Source organism: Eretmochelys imbricata, chromosome 18, assembly GCF_965152235.1.
Source record: "Eretmochelys imbricata isolate rEreImb1 chromosome 18, rEreImb1.hap1, whole genome shotgun sequence".
NCBI classification, from domain to species: domain Eukaryota; kingdom Metazoa; phylum Chordata; order Testudines; family Cheloniidae; genus Eretmochelys; species Eretmochelys imbricata.
This window is the reverse complement of record NC_135589.1, coordinates 15221983-15243422: the sequence shown is the minus strand read 5'-3', so window position 1 is coordinate 15243422 and position 21440 is coordinate 15221983. Positions and strand designations below refer to the sequence as shown.

The window sequence follows — 21440 nt, the reverse complement described above, 5'->3', positions numbered from 1 at the left end:
GAGGTGGCCAGGAGGATGAGGCAGATGTTGCAGGGGATCATGAAATAGCGCACCACCAGGGAGACCTGGTGCTGGTACATCCGGTCCCGCTCCAAGGGGCCGGGCGCCATGGGGTACTGGCAGGCCGTCATGCCGCTGCTGGCATGGGCCCAGCCGTCCGCTGGCACACCCAAGGCAGAGGACCCAGCAGGGGTGCAGGAGACCCCCCCCCTTCCTCTTCCGGAGCTGCAGGGAGCTACGTTTCCCCAGGGATTCCCATCCTCCAGCTGGCATGTATGGACGGGGTGGGCTTGGCTCACTTGCAGGAGGAAGAGTTTACAGCCACATACTCCATCTCTACGGCCTAGGCAGCACCGCAGGTGTTAGGACCCAGGGCCCGACCTGGAGCCCGAGGGGCCAGTCAGGTAAAACTCCAGAAAGCCTCGCCCAGTCTCAGCTTCACAAATCCCCTTGGAGCCAGAGATTGCAGGTGGGGACCTGAGGATCAACATTAACAAACAAAGCAAACAACTCCCAGGGACGCAGAGGATCAAAGACCTCCCAGCTTTTGAGCCCCAGCCTGCCAGGGGCTAGCGCTGGGGGAAGAAATTCGGATGGGCAGCGACGTCTCACTGGGTCACCCACCCAGCTGCGGGAGCTCTGATTCCAGAGAGAGGGGCCTGCCCCCAGAAGTGGGAGAACTTGTCAAGGACACACAAGCAGGACACCTCCACACAGAAGAAAGGTCCCTATTTCGGGGCTGCCCCAGATGGGGATGGCTGCCCCATTAGCGCCCCAAGTTCAGGTGCTGGATGGCTCTCGCTGCTGGGATGCTGAGTTTCTTTGGTCCATGTGTCTGACTGTAAAGCATAGACGGACCCAGGAGTGCCAGTCTCTGCCTCTGCCAGCTGAGACCCGCTGGCCAAACACAGGGGGCTTAACTAGCAGTTTGCCCACGTTCCAGCCCAGGGCAGATCTCCTGCCACACTTCCCTCTTCAAAGTGGTGGTAAAGTCCATCCCTGCTCGGCTCCGGCATCCTAGACAGCTGCTGGCGAGCGGCTCTCCTCCTCCGTCCCTGCAGCAGCCAGCTCCTTCGCACCCCTCCGCCCCTCCTCAGAGCTGGGACTTTGGGAGGGGGCCCGGGCTTCGCTTCCCCTCCTTCCCGCGCCACCTGCTCTCAGAGCCTGCCCGCAGAGAGCACGGCGACCTGACACAACCACGCCGGCTGGGACAGGCCAGCTCCCCTCCTCACGCCGCTCGGACATGCCCGTCCTGCCAGGAGAGATCCCGATTCCTCGCTGAGCCAGGCATCAAGGGATGCACACCCGAATGCTAACTGAGCCACCGGGGGCGGCAGCAGCTCGGGTCGGTGGGTGGGAAGGAGCGGAGCTTAGAGACCTCGTTCCAGAGCCCGGGGCTCTCGCTCGCACAGCGGAAGGTTTGTGCAGCCCAAAACAAAAAGCAACTGTGTTGTTACCTCCCTCGCGCCCAACTTGCTTTATCCGCTGCCAGCTCCTAGCTGGGGTTGGTGGGTGGGGCGGGGGGAGAAGGCCGGGAGCGTGTTATTGTTCGGTGCCCCTCTCCATCCCGGGCTTTGCACTGACTTCACGCACCCCCGTTCCGATTCCTCCGGGCGAGCTCGCGGGGGTAGCGGGGCATCCCTGGGAGAGCTCTGGCGAACGCCCAGCGTCCCTTCGCAACACCATCAAACCGCCCCCGAACAGGAGAGCGGTGAGGGGAAGCGAGGAGGGAGGCGGGGAAGGAAAGCAGCCCCGGCTCCAGGACCAGCAGCCAGCCAGCGCAGCGAGAAGCCAACTCAAACAAAGGCAAGGAGGCTTGCGGGAATTCTCTGCCCTGGCTCCTCGGGGGAGTTCTTCGCAGGCGAGAGCACAAAGGAAAACGGGGAGGGGGCCCTGTGCACCTCAGCTCGGCTGCTGTGCCCCCACCCCACGGCTCCGGAGCCACAGCCACCTGTGTGCAGCTCCGCGGAGGTGTGGGGCTGAGCCGGGATCGACCAGGAGCTGCTGGGATATTCCGCTCACTTCTGTCTCTCCTCCCAAGAGCATGAAAAGCAGGAAAAAAAAACCCTCCTCCCCCCCTCAGCTTTCCATTCGAGCACTAAAGATGTGGAGAGGGGCGGAGACTGCACTGTCAAAACTCATTATGCCTCCCCCTGAGCTGCGTGCTCCTGCCCCCTGCGCCCCCTCCAATCCCGCCGGAGGGCTGTGGGGAACGGGAAGCCTCCCCCGCTGTGTGGGGAGGGGAGGGGCCCCGCTCCCCCCTCGTGGCCTGAGACCCCAGAGGAGGGAAGCTTTCAAGACACAAGAGCATCCGCAGAACAGACTGGCTGGCCCTGCGAGGGTTCACGCGGGACAAATAAAAGCCCCAGCCCCTTTGGGCCCCACCGCGGGAGATTTCTGGCAAAGAGAGGGTTAAGGACAACGCTCTAGACCCTGGGCTCAGCAGACTCCCGCTGAGGAATGCAGAGCCCCATCCCAAGCCCAGCAAAAGCAAATGAGACCCCCCCATGGCAGCCAGTGGGCTTGGGATCAGGCCCGTTAAGCTGCGGGGCTGGTAAAGACAGAGGGTCAAGCAGGTAAGCGGCTTCCCCAGCAGGGAGCGCATGGGTTCCATAGGGCCCTGGCTGGAGAGGAGAACCAGAGCAAGCACCCAGGGTCCTGGCAAGGAGTTTCCACCTGGCATGGGGGATTGGGGGTCAGGGAAGCAGCAGAGGAGAGAGTGACGCTTCCGCAGACCGGAGTCCTGAGCCAGCAAGCAGCTGTGCCTCTGGGGATCGTCATGCACCTCCATGTCGCCACCACCCCTTGGCAGGACGCCGACGGAGCACGGTCACGGCCTGAGCGCCAGCACCAAGCATAATCCTGCCACATTAGACACCGGAAAGCCGCCCGGGGACGAGTCGGGCTTTGGGCCAGAGGGGAGTCGGGACCAAGAGCACGACTCCATCGGTGAAGTGCCTGGGACGGGAGCAGAAGGGAAAGAAGAGAGTCCCCCCAGCCCTGGAGCAAGATGGACCCAGCGCTGGCCGAGGCCCACGAAAGGGGCACGTGTCCTAAAAAACAACGCCGGCCAGATGCAGTGGGGGCGATGAAGTCAATGAACCGGCTCCCGTTGACTTCACCCTCCCTTGGCAACACGGCGCCCGTCCAGTCGAGCGCCAGCCCCTGGCGGAGGGCAGCAGTGGCAAGGTGCTGCTATGACTCACACTCTCTCCAAGCAGGTTATTGCCACCATCGACACCATGGATCCGGGGTGCCGGGACCTGCCACGATGCTAATTCCAGCCCACAAAGCTTCTCATCAGGCTGAAACAGATCCCTGGGGGTGGGGGGGAGTCACCCCACACAGGGAAGGCTCCCCGGGGCTCTGACCCTTTGCAACGCAGCTGGGGAGGAAGGAGTCAGCCGTGAACACAGGCACCTGGGTCAGGGGGCAGCGCGCGGCCCTCGTGCCACGGCTCAGCTGACGCTCTGCCGACGCGGGAGATGTTCTGTGCTTCAGGCTCCACGCAGGGAGGGAGAGAGGGGCATGGAGATCCCCCCCTGCCACGCCGGCAACTGCCGTCTGCTTATCCTGGGTCCCATGCTGATTGTGCTGGCGGAGGGAGGGGTGCTTATTGCAGATACAAAGCAGGGGGAACCAGGGAGGAAGGGCTGGCTGGTGTCAGACTTGGAGGCCTCTGGCAAAGGCAGCTTCTGAAATACGTTCCGGCATCTCCAGCTTGAGTCGCTTTCCATCAGGCAGCTGTCGCAGCCAGGGAAACCAGATAGCTTCTCCTCTGCAGCTGCCAGCCCGTGCCGTGGCCTGCTCCGTGCCCCATGAGGCAGCAACGCTGCCCCAGCTGAGCCTTCCACGACCCCCTGCCAGAGCTCCACTCGGGAAGCCTTCCCGAAGGCACGGCTATTTTTAGTGGAGCAGCCTTGGCAGAGACCGGGAACGAGGGGGCGCCTGAGCCCCACGCTTCCTCTGCGGAGACGCCTGGCTGGTTAGTCACCAGAACGTCAGCCTCCCACCAGCCTGAAAGGGAGGTGGGGTGTCCCCCTCCAGCTCCAGCCTGCCTCTCTGGGGCTGACCCCCTGGTCACCTGGGTGGTTTATCGCGGGGGGGAGGGCCACACCTGTCATGCACAAGGACGAGCAGATTCCAACCCCCCTCCTCTTCAGTGCCCAGCCAGCAGCCAGAGGAGCCTAAGCAGCTCCCTGCACGTGGCACACACCACGGCCTGGAGGTCAGGGAGGAGGCAGGTCGAGAAAGTTAAGCTACAGCTGTGGGCAGCTCAGGGAACTGCCTTAAACCCACAGACCAACCCTAGTCGGCTCAGCCACCTGCAGGACTCAGCTGTGCTGGGGACAGGAGACCGAGGTCTCCCCACTTCTCCCCTGGTCGCTGCTCCTCCTGTGTGCTCAGGGCCAGGCCTCAGCCCTAGCCCCCTTGATGCTGCGACATGGAAGAGCCAAGCCGCTCACTGGACGGCCACGCTGGCCCCTCTATCCCGGCTCCAAACGGAAAGGACAAACCCGCAGCAAGAGGAGAACAGGATTCGCTGTGTCCCTCGGCCCGACCCCCGAACGCAGGGATCGATCCTGCCGCCGCAGCGCACGCTGGGCACCAATCCCAGCGGCACGCACCCAGCCGGGTCATGGGAAGGCTCCAAGGACCCAGCAGAGCTGGCAGCAGGAAGCTCCCTTGGAACGAGGACGAGGACAGTGAGCGAGATGGGAAATGAGCGGGCTGGGAACCAGTCCCCTTCCACATGGAGACGAGCAGCCAAGAGCCTGCTCCCGAAGGAGGCAGGGCTTACGGTGGTGGGCTGAGACCCAACCCCGCAACTCACTCCAGAGAGCACAAGGGGAGCCTTTGCCACCTGCTCTGCCTTGCCGCCACACACAGATGCCTTTGCTGGCCTGAGGGAAGGGCTAGATCCAGTGCCCTGCCCCTCCCATTCCCTTTGCTCCCCCCGCCCCCCCACCAAGTGTGCTTCAGAAGCATTAAGGCATTTCTAGTGCTTTAATTCTCTGCCCAGCTCAGGTCCGAGACCCTTGACTCTAGGCACCCCGCCGAGGGGGTTCTTGGGGACCCAGATTGAAACCCAAGCACTTCCCAAAGCAGGAGAATAAGCTGGTAGTTAAACAAACCAGGCTCCTGGGTCCTACCCCTAGCCCTGCTCCAGGCTCCTGCTGGAACTTCAGGCAAGTCCAGCCTCTGCAAAGCGGGGAGAGAACGGGCCTTCCACGCTGCCCAGGGGCATTGATGGCTGGGAGGGAGCAGTAATACTGAAAGGCCTGTGAGAATTCAAGGAGGAAGGGGCACAGGAGTGCAGTGTATTGTTCTGGGATGCAAGCAGCATTCACCGCCACCTGCCACAAGACCACTGCTAGGCTGTCCCCCAGGCTGTCAGCACAGCTCGGATTTCAGAGGCCAATCCGCCTGGCTAAATCCAAAGGCTTGGCTGCAAATACAAACAGTGCAAGCAGCAAGCAAGGCCATTTGCGAAGCCCTCTTTGCATGTTTCCATGTGCACATCAGGCACACCATTCCTCCCTTTCTTCCAGGATTTTCAAGGCCTCTGTCCCCAGAAGCCTTTCGGGGGCCACTTTTGGGGGCAGAACCACACCATGCCGGAATCACCTTAGCTCCCTGGAAGCGCAGGTTCCAATCCCAGCACCGAGAGCTCAGCTCTTCCTCCTTTCAAGGGGGATGAATTAATGCAGTTGACCCCAGGCAGGTCTTGCAGAGGAGACCTTACAAACCAAGCCCCAGTCTGCTCTACGGCGTGGTTACACACCCCATTGTGTATGTGTCCGAGTTTCCCTCTGTGTACAGGCCAAAGTCTCATCCTCAGTTCCCAATCGCTCTGTGCTGGTCACCCATCCATCCCCTTTGCCGCTGCCCTCCACCCCAGAGGTGGCTGCATTGCCGCACAGTTACATGGATATAGCCATTCACAAATTACGGGATCCTTTCCTATCGACTATGAGCACCCCAGGAAAAGCGTGCTCCCTGCCCAGCGCCCTCTGCTGGTCTTCCCTGGAACCTGCACTTGGAGTTTTCCATTAGGCTCCTCTCGCTCCAACACCGAGCGTAGGAGGGGACAGAGCAGAAAAGATGAGCAGAAATTAAAGAGACAAAAGTGCTCATCAACAGGTAATATAGCTCTGTCAGATTCTGAGCCCTTCGCTGGTCTTGCTGCAGAAAAACAGTCAGGGAGATCCTGCCAGGCAGCCCAGATACTGCACATCCTTTCCAATCTCTGAACAGCCATTTGCAGCTAAGGGACGGGGATGAGAGCTGAGCGCCCCCCGCGTTCCCCCATCAAGAATTGGCTTCCTCCAGCCTGGGGGAGGGAGAATGCTGAAAACTTTGATATCCTCCACACACGCACTCCTAACTTCACACGGGAGGGTCCATTTCAACCCCCTCTAGAGCAGCTGCAGGAAGGATCTGAGACGGCCACAGCTAGGACAGTTTGCAATGGACCAGTGCATCTCCCTAGGAGAGGAGGCTCGCTAGGATTTATGGGGACTCTAAGCCCCTCTTGCCCCAGACTTCGGGAGCAGGGGCGAGAACCCCCATCCCTTCACTGGGAGGTCACAGTGTAAGAGCATCCCCATAGACTGCTCCTGCTCTACTCCCAGCCAGCATCAGTGTCTTGGAAGTAGGCTGCAGGGCTTCCTGGCAGCGGTAGGTCAATTAGCACCACTGGCCGGCAGGGAATGAGCCCACCAGAGGCCCCAGGGCGGCTGGGATGGGGACAGCAGCATGGCGTTAGGCAGAGGGCTATTTAAAAGCGAGGAATCAAGAGGGCACACTTGGGACCCGACAGGAGACAATGCAGCAGCCGCTCACTCTGGCCTTGGCCTCTTCCCTCCTGACCTCGCCCCTCCAGCAATGAAAGGGCCCCAACCGTTCCCTTGTCAGGGGAGGGCCAGCCACCCAAATGGGACCATTGTACACTCAGAGGGGCGGGGAGAGGTGTGGGCTGCTCTGCCCCAGCCCCCCCCCCCCCACACGTGGAACAGGCTCCGGCAGGGAAGGGAAGAGCTGAAGGGGTATTTCAGCCTGAGAACACCCCCAATTTCAATGAGCAGAACTCAATGAGAAGGGGCCAGGACGAAAGGTCCCAAAAGGGCAACCCAAGGGGGAGTAGGACATCCCCCCACACCCCCGCCATTCTTAAACTGCCACACGGATGTTCCCCTCGGCTGCATCGTTCCACGCTAATCTTACATGACACCTGTCACCATGTTATCCAGCCACCTGCCTCACGCACCCATCCCTCCTCATCCCCAATCCCCACGGCGCCCGTCACTGTGATATCTAACCCCCTGCCTCACATGCCCCCCACAGCACCTGTCACCATGGTATCCAGTTACCTGTCTCACACACACCCCCAACCCCCACAGCGCCCATCACCGTGGTACCCAGCCACCTGCCGCATGTGATCTCCTTCAATTCTCCCCCACCCCCCCACATGGGTGCATCTTTCACCTGTGCCTCATGCCAAGTGACCTTCCCCTCCCTGGTTCCAGCCCCCCCACCTCAGAGCAAAGCCTCGGAGAGTTCCCTGCTTCACACACAGCCAGAGAGCTCCGGGGGAACTCAAACCCCACTGAAGTGGGGTGACGGCAGGACCAATTTAATGCCATCAGGCACAGCTGCCACTGGTTCATTATGGAGAGCTTCCCTCCCCTCCCCCAGCTTTCTAAACTGGAGCGTTTAATTCATTAAGGCCTCTGCGTGGTCACCGGCCCTTTTAAAGCCCAGCGCTGCTAATGGGTTTATTTCTAAGCACTCCCAGCAAGGATTTAACAGCTGCTGCCACTGGACAGAAACGGGTCTTATTCTCCTGCTTCTGTAACTCAGGGCTGTGCAGGGGCCATGAACGTCTCCTGGTTCTGCGACGGCCACAGCTGCGTCCCCAGTGCCTACAGGAGATGCGCCGCGGCCAGCCACCGAGCTCGGCTGGGGGCAGGGCCTCGGATGAGTCGTGGCCTCCTCGAGAAGGATTCTGTGCAGAACGTGCCCTCTACAATCCACACCGGCCTGTGGGGTGGGTCGGGAGGTATTTGCCACCTACTTCTGTCCCCAAGCTCTCGGATCTGAGGGCCATCAGCCCCAAGGCTGGACGACTGAAGGAAGGGGCAGATAATTAAGCACTGAAGTTCTCACTGGCCTGATCAAGGGGGCGTGGGGCTGTCGAGGGCTGGGGGGCAGGGATGGCATCTGTGGGGAGCCCCCCCCAACATGCATACAGAGGGGAAGAGCAATGGTCAGAGTAAAGTGACCTTTCACAGCTGAGGATGGTATAACTGGCCCATAGACACTTCACATGGGCTCCTCTGCACCGGGCCAGATTCCCGTGGGAGAGGGATCCTCCAGGGGTGCTCAGATCCAGGAACAATGGGCGCCGTACAAGAGCCAAACCGAGGACAGGACCCCCCCAACCCATCCAGGCATGCAGCTCTGTGTTCACCCCAAGGCGCCGTGCTGCAGCATCCCCACCCCATCAGTGAGTCACATCTGTACTGCAGGGAGGGGGATTGACAGACTCCGCGGGTCTCTGAGGGGCACCTGTCCTGCCACGATCCCCTTAGGGGACTGGTTTATTTGGGAGGTGGCCAATCCCCATTTCCCCCGCCCTGTTCTCCCTGGCCAGAGCAACCTCAGCAGAGACCCGGAGATCAATGGCACTTTGGAGCCTGACTGACAGCTGCCAATCTCCTCACTCTGACACACAGAGCCAGAGGCCCTGCAGAAAGCAGCAGCCCCAGCTCCCAAAGCTGCCTGGTGCCCGCTCGCTGCCTGGCCGCACTCTCTAATCCAGTTTGGCAGTGGGGTAATTGGTATTGGACAGCACCCCACAGCTACGATGCCAGTTGCAGCATCCGCTGGGGAACCCGTTTAAAGGGTCAATGGCAGCCTCCCCACCCAGCACCCCCTTGTGTGGTTTTACAGGCTAATTACCAGCATTAGGAAGAAAAGCAGGGGAGGGAAGGAGACTGGGGCTTTTAATGATTTCATTTAACACTTGGCAGGACCCAGCTTGCTTCCTGCTGAGCAATGCCTGGAAGTAAAGAGCGTTTCGAACCCGGCGCTGGGGAGAGGAGAGCGAGCGCACGCCAGGGAGGGGGCACCGGGGTGGGGGCCCCGAGCCCTGGAAAGCCAAGCTGGCATACGTACTGGGAGCAGAACGAGAGTGCTAATGAAGGCCTCTCCTAATTAACAGCCGGGGGGGGGAGGGGGGGCTCAGTGTGAGGCTGCTCCTGAGACCAGGGGGTTTTCCTGCTTAATGACTTCGTACCCCTATGAACACACTGAAGGTGGGGGGGGGATGGTTTTAGCCCATAGCACAGGTTGGGCAGGAGCACGTGGAGAGCTCAGCTTGTTTGCTGCCTTTTGGACGGATCCGGGGCAGGCAGTGGGACCTTCGCTGGGCCAGCGGCACCGCTCAGAGAGAGGGGCGAGGGGGCAGCTCATGGGGAGATACAGGTTTCGCAGCCAGAGCAGCTGCCTCCCCACTCCCCCCCACCAGCCCAAATCTGACGGGAGACATGAGGAGCGCGGATCTCGGCTCCCACAGGATGCAGCAACACGGGGTCTGGGCGAAGGCAGGGACTCTCCCTCCGCACCGAGGAGTCTCAATTGTCAAGCTGCCCCTTCAACCTCAGTGCCACCAGGCCGCCCGGGGAAGGGATGGAGTGAAGGGGCCCAGCCCGATCTGCCCATATGGTCCTACTGGCAGAAAGCAGGAGCTCAGCCAGGTTGATCCAGTGCTGGCCCAAGGCTCTGGACTAGGCAGCCTGCTGGACATCACGGCGGCCAGCACTGCTCCAGGGCTAGGGTCAGACTCCAGCCCGGGGAGCGCTCCCACGCCATGCTGCCAGCCCAGCTCGGAGCAGTTATCCCGCGCTCAGCCCTGCCGCATCCGAGCTCCTTGCGTGATCAGTGAAGAGCAGCAAGCTCGCCTGGTGCCCTGAGAGGGCTGGGCCACTTGCCAAGCATGTGCCCGCAAGACTCTCTCCTCGCTTAGAGCCCCGGCCAGTCAGTCGCTGGGACCGCTAGGACACACAGCCATCTTCCCAGGGGCTAGGAGCGACTTACGATTGCCAGTATCCCTGTCATCCTCAGCACAGCGCTGAGTAGAGAGCGGAGCAGCACGGGGCACCGACTGGGGCTAGGCCCTGCCCTTGGAGTAGGAGCTACTGCATAGAACTTCTTAGCAGCTCAATCTTATGGGGTGCTACAAGCATGGTGCTCCACAGGGCCTCCACAACAGCTGGACACCCCCCCACACACCCCATAATTTCGCTGCACCCTTGCTGTTCTCTACCCTGAATACACGGCTCACACAGAATCAGGTTTTGCGAATACAGACTAAACATTTTCTGTCCTTGGGGTGGTTTTGGCCACATAGCGGGAGGTCTGACCGAGGGGCACTGACCCTTTGCCATCTCCTACCCCTCAGCACGATGGTCCCAGACACACAGACCAATGGCCTGGGGCTTGTCCCTGCCCCACAGGGAAGGAACAGTTGAGTTAGGGTGGTTTTCCCATCGATGGACACAGCAGCGCTTCTCTCCAACCCTGCACCAGCACGAGCCTTCCCCAGGGACAGCCCGTCAGCCCGCTGCAGTGACTCCCCCGGGACCCCCAGGCTACAACCCCAGGGAGCCTGGCTAGACTTGGTCTCACATGCCCGGTGCCACAGCCTAGCCAGAGGGAGCGCATTGCCGGGCGAAGCAGGAGCTGGGACCGGCTCAGGTGGAGACACAGCAAGGGGCGTGGGGGGCAAGAGGGCTGCAGGCCAGGCAACCCCCTGCAGGTTTGCAAAAATTCCCCGCTCATTCCTATGACCCTCTCCAGGCTCCCGCCAAGGCTCTGGGCTTTGCTGAGACCCGGTGCAGGTCTCTCTGCAGAGACACGGCCACCAAGCACCACACTGAGATTTATAGCAGGAGCCAACTCCCGGGCAATGCTGACAGCAGAGATGATGGTGGATGGGGATCATAGCAAACCAGGGGTGCCAGACCAACAAGCCTTGGAGCCTGAAGACCTTTGTGCTGCGCAGGCTTCTCCCTCCTGCTTCCCCCCCCCAGTGCCCCTGCCCTCGGGGGAGAAGCTTGTCCACATGAGTCACGCAGGCCCTGGGCTCTCTGCAAAGCGGCATGCAAACGCCAACCTCACTCACGGCTTCTGCTGGAGACGCCCTCCAGCTAGAAACCAGACGGAGACCCAACAAACTCGTGTCACACAGGCCACCGAGCAACCCTCAGATAGTGACCAAAACTTTCCCATTGCCACCGCTCTGGCTCACGGAGTCAGTGATAGTGAAAGGCTCCAAAACCCCTCAGCCAGCCGGTGTCCTGGGCAATCTTAAAGCCAAAGTTAAAGATCTGGATGAAAAGCCAGGAACACATGGGGGGCTTCCCACCCAGCTGTCTCGGCAGAGCATGTCAGACTCCAGTGCCCAGCCAACACGGGGAGGAGAGAGGCCCTCTACCATCCGCCTCTTCAAACTAGAGACAGGTCAGACACCCTCAAACTATGGCATAATTCTGATCCAGCTGCTGCAGATGCAGCCAGCTCCAATCAGCCTTGCTCCTCTGGCCCCCATGGTTGTTAAGGGGGCAAGGGAGGTCAGACCCACATACCCCATGGTGGCCAAGCTAAGACAGAGAAGCAGGACAGGACGTATAAAACATCAACGTGCTAGCACAAATCAGTCCAGAATGTCCACCCCGCAGGCAAACCAGCCAGCCCCCGCATGGGAGGGGTCTGGAAAAAACCTTCAGCAGCAACCAGATTCAGCCCCCACCTGCTAGTTCCCCTCCTGCAGTGTAAAGTGCCTCTTCCAGGACTGGGAAGCCTCCAGCCATGGAGCAGGCACGTGTTGCCTATACACAGGGAGAGCGTCCCCTTCTCTCTGACAGATGTTCCGGCACAGAAACGGCACAGAGCTGACATCTGCTCCGCTGGAGACTCAACAGAGAATTGGATTTTACGATTTTTGTTATAGAATTTAATTGGCAATTACTTAAATGTGGGGTTTACGCAGGGAAACTGACATCCAGAAATAAGAGCATTAGATTGCAGCCTGAAAGCAGCCACACCAGCGAGGGAAGGCAAAGCAAGCCCCAATGGATCTCAACCCTGAGCTGCGGCACCTCCTGCTGGATCAGCCCTGGGAACCTGTCCACAGGCACTCCTGACCATTACAGTGGGGCGAGTGGCCCTTAGAGCTAGCTGGTCTCGCTTCTCTCCTGGCCAAAGCGAAGTTCAGCTAGACTGATACAAGGTAGCGTTGCACAACGCTCACGCTGAGGCCAACACAGTGTTGGTATGGGGACAAATACAAGCCTGTGGTCTGTTTCATTTTTACTTTGTCTGACCCTATTTGCCAGGAGATTGTCCAAGGAGCATCAGTTCTGCAACAGCCTCCGCACAGCTACCGACTCCTAACCCTACAGAAGAGAGCTGTACTATTTCTTAGATGGCCTTTTTATAGGCTTCTTTGAACCATCCTATGCCATTTCTCTCTTCTATGGGAAATGGACTTAATACCAGTATACGAAATGAAGAACAGCTAGAGAGAGGGGGTCAATAACCATCCCCAAACAGTACAAGAACAAGGGAACAGTCAATGAAGTTGGCAGGTGGCAAACTCAAAGCTGCTAAAAGGAAAGCTAGACCTCATACAAGACAGTTAGCTCTTGGTCTCAATTATACCTTGTGGCAATGGGTTCCACTGGTTAACATGATTCAGACAGGACTGGGCTTTTACATGAGAATAGGCTGAGTTATAAAAAACATTTTAAAATACTAGCTTTGGAAAGGTTACAAATCCTCCCACTTCAAGGCATAAACCAACCTCTAACTATGATGGTGGGGGAGGAAGAAATTTAATCTGTCCTCCCCAAAATCCCATAACTGCCTGCGGGCAGGAGTTTTTTTCTTCTGAAACATCTGGAGAGAGACTATTGGACTGCATGGGCTCTTGGTCTGAACCAATCTGAAAATCCCAATGTTGCTATGGGAGGAGTCAAATAAACCTATATAAGGATCGTATTCTTCATTACGTTGTAGAGGGTCGGGGAGGAGAGACTCCTACAGAGCTGCATTCCATTGCTAGGGCCTTCTACCAGATTTATCCATTGCCAATCCTAAGCATTAAAAAAATAAACCAGGAGTCAGGTCCCTCCAAAAACCATGAGACCTGCTTGCGAGCCAGGAGATTGTGAAAGCAAATCACAGTTGGGCTCTTTTTATTTACTGACCGTCTGGGTCTGATCCTTTTGCGGTCGCAGAGAAAAGCTTGAAAATGTGGCCCCTTGAGTTGGAAACTCGCTGCTCTTTTCACATGAAAGCTGAGACACTCATGTGACTCCAGGAGCTAGAGCTTTGAGGACACTGAATACTGAGACTCACGATAAAGCTGCAAGAGCTGGCATACTATCAGGCTTTCCTGTATGCTCTATTCCTCCTTTTCCCCCGCCCCCCAGTCCTAGCAGTTCTACATTAGGAATTTGACGCAGCCTCACCAGAGAAAAAGAAAAATCCCTTTTTCTCACCCCAGTTTGCTCCCCGGCATGAAAACGTAACACGCAGAATTCCCCACACCCCACCAGTGGCCATTCAGCTTCCGAGCTTTTCCTTCTCTTGTGATGTAACAGCACCATCTGCTGATCTCTCAGACACATGCACCAGACTCACCGGCTAGAAAGCAAGGGGCCCAAAGGCTGCAGCACTTTGGGGCAATGCTGTAGTAGACGGGATCTGTGGTGTAATGGAGCGGTGATTTGGAAGCACCTGCTTCCTCTCCTTTAGCGAAGAGAGGATCCTCCCAGGATTTAGCCTTTGTTTCTGTTCACAGAATGATCCAGCTTGGCCATTAGTGATTTATACCAACAGATTTCCACCCCAAGTTGGTCTGCAAGCACTAGCTCATCCACCTGGCGTGCGACCGGCCAGGCCAGTCGCACGGATCTGCTGGTGCTCCCCAACTGTAGTGGCAGGTCCCTGCCAGCCCGGTGGGGTACAGCAGCTGCTCGGAGGCCGTTTCTCCCCACTGGCCGTCCGCGCTGCTCCGCTCAGGGAGCATCGCCACTTGAAACGCGGCGGGCACAGCCATGGAGCTGCAGTTGTGCTTCAGCACAGACACCCCCGACGGTGACCGGGCGGCGTTGGGGGGGTCCTCCCAGCGGCTCCGGCCCCCTCCCCAAGAGACCGCAGCTAGGCCAGTGGAAGAATTCTTCCCTCAACGCAGCGCCATCCACAGCGGGGGTTAGGTCGGCTTCATGGCCTGGCTGCGGGGGGGGGGGGTGGATTTTTCCCTTCCCTGGAGCAAGGTAGCTAGGTCGACCGAACTTTTCAGTGTAGCCCAGGCCTCAACCACCGACACCTCCAGACTGGCGGTGAATTAGCCCTCTAGCTAGGTTACGAGCTCTTCTACCCATCCCGGGTACCCAAACTTCCAAACAAACCCTTCCCTTTCCTTTGGGAGACCTCCCCTGACCCCAGCCAGCCTCCTTTCCCACAGAGAGCACTCTCCATCCCTCCCTCCACCCACCCAGCTGAGCAGGGCTCTCCCTTTTCGCTCCCCCCCGGAAGCCCGATTCCTGCCCCATGAGATGCAGGGGAGGCTGACTGGGCCCCCACTATCCCATTAACCCTTTCCTGCTTTGTCTGGGGTTTGTATGCCCCATTGCCATCACAAGCCTGTTGCAGAGCCATGTAAGCCGCCCCCACCCCAGAGGACAATTAATGAGCAAACCCTTTTTGGGGTGAAAAGCCATTGTGCTAAATTAATTAAAGCCACTGGCATCCATTATCCTTTCTCAGTGCAGGGGGTGACTAGGCTAGCTGATCTCTCGCGGTCCTGCCTTCCTACGATTGATGACGTTTTCCCCAAAGATGAACCAGCTGTCACTCACTGCCTCGTTTAGACACAGACCCCGTTTGACCTCCCCTGGTTATTAGCAGTGTGGGATTTACAACACAAGTGTTGATTCCAGGCACAGACACAAGAGGAGGAAAGGTACCCACACCTCCAAGGCGATCCTTCAGCCTCACCACACGCAGGTGCTGCCTGCCAGAAGATCACGAGTGGCGAGCAGTTGGATACCACTTGCTGCAAGGGACCTGCTGGGAAACTGATAAGGGGTCCCCGAGCCTTCAGAGACAGGCAGGACAAATGAATCAGGCCACCTGGGATCGAGAGCAAGAGAGGGACCACACGGGGGATGGGGGGGATGTCCCTGTGCAAAACGCTTTAGTGCTAACGCCACAGCAAATCCTTCCCAACCAGCACAGAGGCCCAGGGGCTAAGCCCACTTCAGACTAGGTACAGTGTGGTGGTGAGAAAAAGGAGACCAGGAAATTACCTGCAGCAAAAGCAGAGATGCCCAAACCCTGGCAGCACCCCAAGGGCAGGAGTCCCTGCTTGGATGTGCCAGCTTTGCCAAGAGCAGCGGGCAGAGGAGGCGAGGGGAGGGCAGGGTGTGCAAACCCTCCGAACAGCGCTCAGGAGCCAACCTGCTGGCCCCTAGCTGGAACCACGCAAAGAGGGGGCAGGGCCAGAAATAGAAACTAAGGGCCAGCCTGGCAGATATTTAACACTCTTTACCAATTGGCTGGGGGCAAAGAGTGCTCGGTACCCCACAGGGCCACACCCTCCACGAGGCAGGATTTCTGCTTAGCTGTCACTGCTCCCACCGAGCCCCTCCTCTGCAGGCACAAGGTCCTGGCAGTCTGGCTGCATTATACGGCCTGTCCTTTCCCCCAACCCCAGAGTGGTCTCACCACCATGCACCCTCGCTCTCTCCCTCCACTCCCCCTGCAAACCAGTTTGCATGGGACAATCCAGCACCAGCATGGGCGGGCAGGGCTTCTCCTCCCAGGGGAGATGCTGCTTAGCCGCTGGAGCACAAGACTTGGAGTCCCTGTCTCTGCTACTGGCTGCATGTCATTGGGTAAGTCCCTTTACCTCCATGCCTCAGTTTCCCCACTCTACAGTGAGGATCATCTTGACCTGTCCTACGGGGGGTGCCAGGAGGCTTCATCCATCAATTCACACAGCAGCTTCCGCCAGAGGATCTCAAAGACTTTCCAGAGGGATCCCTGCCGAAGCAGCTCTTCCTATGCCCCAAACAGCAGAACACACCCCAGCAGGGAGCTCTGGGGAAGGGGAAGGAGAGAGGGGCTGGCCTTCACAGGAGCTGGCAAAGGGGCACTTTGCTGAGCACCCCACGCTAAGGAGCATACATGGAGGTAAGGAGGGGAGCAGCACCCAGCTAAGCACCTGGCACCGCTGCTGGGCTTCTCACACGCACAGGATTAAGGCTGTACCAGCCGCTGGCTGCAGACGCAGGAATGTCAGCCCCGGGCTCCCGGCCAAGAGGAGTCAGGCACAGCCTTTCAAACGGAGCCGCTCCTGGCTGCTGGGTTTCGAGCCTTGTCGTTAACGGCTTCCCATAAACTAGACAAACCCCGGGAGCGGCCGAGCTGGCACGGGGCAGGCCTGGTGGGAGTGCTCACCGCCAGGAGTTACCCCGCTAAGGGCGCTCGGAGGGAGGGGTGGGGGAGCAAGAGAAAGGAGGAGACATGGAGATTTTTTCATCCGAAATAACCCGCTCCTCACCAGCCGCAGCCTCTCTGCGGGGCACAGGGACGCCAGCACCCCGGCAGACATTTCGCAGAGGGGAGCTTTGGCACCCTCGGCTGACCTGCTTTGGGGCTGGCGGGCAGGGCAGGCAAAGGGGGCAACCCTGACGTGCCGACAACAAGAAGGGGAGAGCGCCTAGCCGCACCCGACCGCGGCTAACGAGGCAGCCAGACAGAGCCCTGGCGAGCTGAGCGGGCAGGGGCGAAGAATGGAAAGCTAGTGGCTCGTCCTCCTCCATAAGGGATGTTACCCGTCTAGCAGTGGGAATGTTTGAGAGGACCCAGCCAGCTTCCAGGGGATATGGTTTGTGCTGGTGCTCACAACTTCAACACACGCACCCAGCTTTCAGCCAGTGGTTCTCTAACATGTCCAGGGCAGGGCCAGTTTCCCTGGAGAGCCCCCCCCCCCCGGCCCCTGCAACATTGCTCGGTGCCACGGAAGCGAGGGAGCTTTGGGACAGCATTAGAGAGGAGGATGGAAATAAACAGGCTGTGTGCTGAGGGTGCAGCTGGTCGGCTACAGACACACCCATGGCCTATCTGCTGTTTGTTTGGTCTCCCTGGCTGCAGGGCTTCCCGTTCCTATGGACCCCGTCTGCCCTCTCTGCCGGCAGGGCTGGCTGCTCTTGTCTCGGCCAGGCTGCATTACCAGCTGGGCACATCCTCCTCTGGGGCTTTGCCAGGCCTCCAGTTTGGGGGTTACAGCCCCAGCGCAGGAGAGGGGTGAGGCAGCCACACAAGGTGCAGAAGGGGGATTTCTCTATTTTCCCTGTCGTTCCCCCCCACCATCACCTCCGTTATCAAAGTCAAATAACTTCAGGAATCCAGGACTGAGCTGCACCTAGCTGGGGGTATGAAGGACAAACGCCAGGAGCCAGACGGAAGCAGCTCCACAGACGGTCAGAGTTCGAGAAACTCAGCAGGGATGGAGAAAGTGCAGAGCGGAGCACCGGTCGAGTGCTTGAAATGGAGACTTGTGACCCATGAGGCGAGATGGGCCCAGGAATAAATCTACTGCAGGTCACCAGGAGGGGGTGTCAATTCCCCCCACACACACACACACACACGCAGTTCGGCCCAAGGAGCACAGGGATCAGTGCGTTCCTCCCTTTCCCCAGACCCTCCTCCCGGGAACGCAGTCAGGGGCCTGCAGGCCTCGGCCATGCCACCTCTGAACAGGGCCAGGATCCCAACAGGAGAACGGGAAAAGCAGCGGGAGGGGGTGGGTGGTACAAACAGAATCAGCTGCTCCGAAAGGCACAATACGCACAGGACGAGTTGGGGAAGGCGAGCGCCGGACAAGCTGCCTTTTTTCTGGCAGAGGAAGGCTTTGTGCGGAGAGATCACCTACACGCATCACGTAAAGAGGCCCATGCATGATTCATGGAGACCCAGAAAAGGACGGGCAAGAAAGCACCAGAATCCAGCCCCCTTTTCTCATCCCGTCACCCAAAGCCCAGGCTGGTGGGTGGAAAGCGGGAGGGGCCCTGCGATTGCACTGCCAGCTGCGCATGTAAATAAAATATTAACCCCATTGTCTTGAGCACAGATCAGAATATGCCCCAGGTGCAATGGGATCGCACGCCACAGAGAGGGGCGGGAGCGAGCAGCCAGACGGGGGCTTGGAGAGCAAGCGCGGCCCGGGAGCTGTCAGGAGCACTTAGTGCCACTGCTCACAGCACCCCCCACAAGAACAGGGGAGATGTTCCAACTTAAAAAATGAAATATTCATGCAGAGCGACGCTCGGTGAGCCGGCACAGGAGAAGGACCATAACAAGCGGCAGCCAGCAGGGGGCACCCTTGGGCTTGGTTCGGTCCCTTTCCTAGGTGCATTGCCAGGGAGCCGCCTCTTTCAGAGAAGGGGTGGCTTTAAGGTCGCTTCGGTCTCCCAGCTCCTACCCGCTAGGCCAGACTGCCCAGATCCCCGTGGCGACAGGCGCAGGCCAGCGGGACAATTCAGAGCGGGCTCTCCTCGGGTGCCCCAAGCCAGGGTTTTGGCTCATTGACTGTCCCTTTCTTCAGTGCAAGCAGCGGCTTATGGGCTCAGCTTCGCCAGACAGCGCTTCTGCGGCCAGCTGTGAGTAATGAACGTGCAATGGCACAAGACGAGCGTGGGCTGGAGCCAGGCAGGTGAGCGCCAGCCCAAGAGGTGGAGTCCGTGGGAGACCGATGCAAAGGAGAAGGAAGCTGAAGAGAACACAACAATACAGGGGGTGTGCAATACACACAGACACACACCCCCATGTCTCCCCCACGTCTGTCCCCCTGTATCCAATAATCCCTGAGGTGCAGAGTTAGAAAGGACACCCATCCTCGGGCCACAGAGACCAGGGGTCTTGGCCATGTGACGGCTCCAGCAAACACCCGTGCAGGCCTGACATGCTGCTTTCAGGAGGGGCAGTGGCGTAGATGACAACACTTTGCACTTGCCTTGTCCTCTGCACCAGCCGGGGGATACAGAGTGAGCTTCCGTGTGAATGTTTGTGGAGGGCCCCCCCCGCCGGGGTGAGAAATGAACAGACAAACACAGCCACGTTCCGAATTCCTTCCTCACATACTCTCCATATCTGCAGCCGCTAAACAAAGGAGCCGGCAACATTCCCCCCCACCCCCAGCATCCGGGGATTCCCAGCGCCAGGGATCACAGGGGAGCGGGCACCCATCCAGCCGGCGGCCGTTTGCACAGCGCACCCTTGCCTTGCCCTCTATGGCTGAGCCAAGCGAACACGTAGGGTTTGTTTCAATGATGGGGCTTCTCCCTTTAACACCAACATCAGCCCACGTGACAGCCGGGGGCGAAGAGCCGAGCTGTTAAGGATACAGCCTGGGGAGACTAGGTGATTTGGAAATCAGACAGGCAGGGGAAGGCCTGGGATTGGGGGCACTGAAAGGCTTCCAAACCACATCAGGTTCTGAGTACAGTGTGGGGAGGGAGGATGTTTGGAAGGCGCTTCCACCCTCACCTCCAGCCGAGATGCACGGCCAGAAGCACAGCCCTTGGCATCTCCTCTTCCTCTCTGCTTGCACTGGCATTTCACCTGCTCAGCTGCAATGGGGGCAGACGGTGCCACTAAAATCCAAGGCCTTGTCTACATGGGGAAAGTTGGCCCAGTTGAAACGACAGGGGTGATTTTAAATGGATATCACTAAAACCAGTGAAAACTCCTACATGGAGACTCTGGTTTAAGAGAGGCTTATTATTAGGCATTAGCTTAAATCGGTGAGGAAGCAGTGTAACGAAATGGAAATAAGCCCTCAAACCAAAATCAGAACATCCGCACACAGGGTTTGCACCAGTTTAAACAAACCACTTTAAAAACCAATGCAAGTTAAATCAGTACCACTTTCCCATGTAGACGAGGGCTGACTCAGCTCACACACTGCTCCAACCGTTACCACCCATTTTAAAGCTTACACCCATTTTAATTCAAGCCCTTTGGCATCCATTGCCCCTGCCAGCCCCGCACGGGGCAGGAAAGCATTTCCCAGCCATGCGATCCAACAGAGCCAGCAGAATTAAAGAAGTGAGCTCTCTATTCCCTCCCCCACAAGCCAAGGAAGAGAGCTCTAGCTGTGTAACTGGTCGGTCACTGTAAAAGGGTTACCTCTGCCTAGCCATCTGCAATCTGCCTCCTACTCACTATGAGGCCTCTAGGGAAATCAAAAATGGGCTCGTCTTTCCCTGCCCTTCCTCAGAGTGGCCCAGCCAGCTGGTAAGCACAGGCTGTCTCCTCCTGTGAGCCAGTACAAGGGACATCCGATCTCTCCTCCCTGCATGGCCACGGCTGAGAATGGGGCAAACCCAGACTCTGGGTTGGCTGCACTTCACGCACTGACTCCATCTCCTTCCCTTGGAACGGTTTCTTACAGGGAGAGACGGGCTGGGGATCTGAGACAAAAACCAGAAACAGACACAGTTTGTTCTCAGAACATAAAAAAGCCCAGTGAGAAGCAGCTCCCTGGGAGGGGAACGGGCACAGAGAGAACAGCCCGGGCCCATCTGGTCTGACTATCAGGGTCAATCGCACCCCACCCCAGGCAGCCGGGCCCCTCCCACGCAGGAGCTGCGGTCCCAAGATCCAACTGGGTTTCTAGGAATACCTCCTGGGCATTTGGGCTAATTCCCTTTCAGACGTCCAGTCCCCTGGCTTGCCTACTTCCTCACCCCGGCTTTCCAGCCCACCAGTCATTTGGGGGCTGGAGGGATGCTGGAAGGGGGTTTTGTTAATATCTCTGCCATCCCCAGCTCCTGCCAGCTGGGGAGAGGCCTTCAGCAGACCTCTCACCTCAGAGGGGAGCTTGTGCCGAGCCCCGACCTTCCCCTGTGCAGTCAGTCAGTGCGTGGGGAGCAGGAAGAGCAGACGGGGCTGAGAGCCAGGGGAGAGGGAGCCCTTGCCCTCCCCAATGCTGCAGGAAGGGGAGGAGCTGCCCCCCTGCCACCACTGCACTGTCCCTTGAAGAGGTGGGAGTGCAGGCTGGGATTTCAGAGCACCCAACGTCCTGGCAGTCCCAGCCGGCCTCCCCTCAGTCTCTGCCTGTCAGCACGCAAGTTCCCAGAGACGCTGGCTCCGACTGTGCAAATCTAACCCCAGGAGCGTCACAAGGATCCAACTGAGGAAATTCGCTCCAGAGTCTGACGGTGAGAAATCGAAAGCAAGAGACACACATACGTGCCGTGCAGCACCCTGCACACAGCACTACTGTAGGAGCTCAGGTTCTGGCTTCCCTAACAAGCCAGGGCTATGCCACAGATGCCGGCCCACCTTACAAATACACACGG

At 58.7% G+C, this 21440-nt stretch overlaps 1 protein-coding gene across 1 annotated transcript in view; it reads right to left on the bottom strand.

Moving 5' to 3' along the window:
• AGRN (agrin) overlaps positions 1–21440 on the bottom strand; it is a 221439-nt gene that overhangs the window by 109969 nt on the left and 90030 nt on the right. The gene's annotated exons all lie outside the window — the stretch shown is intronic.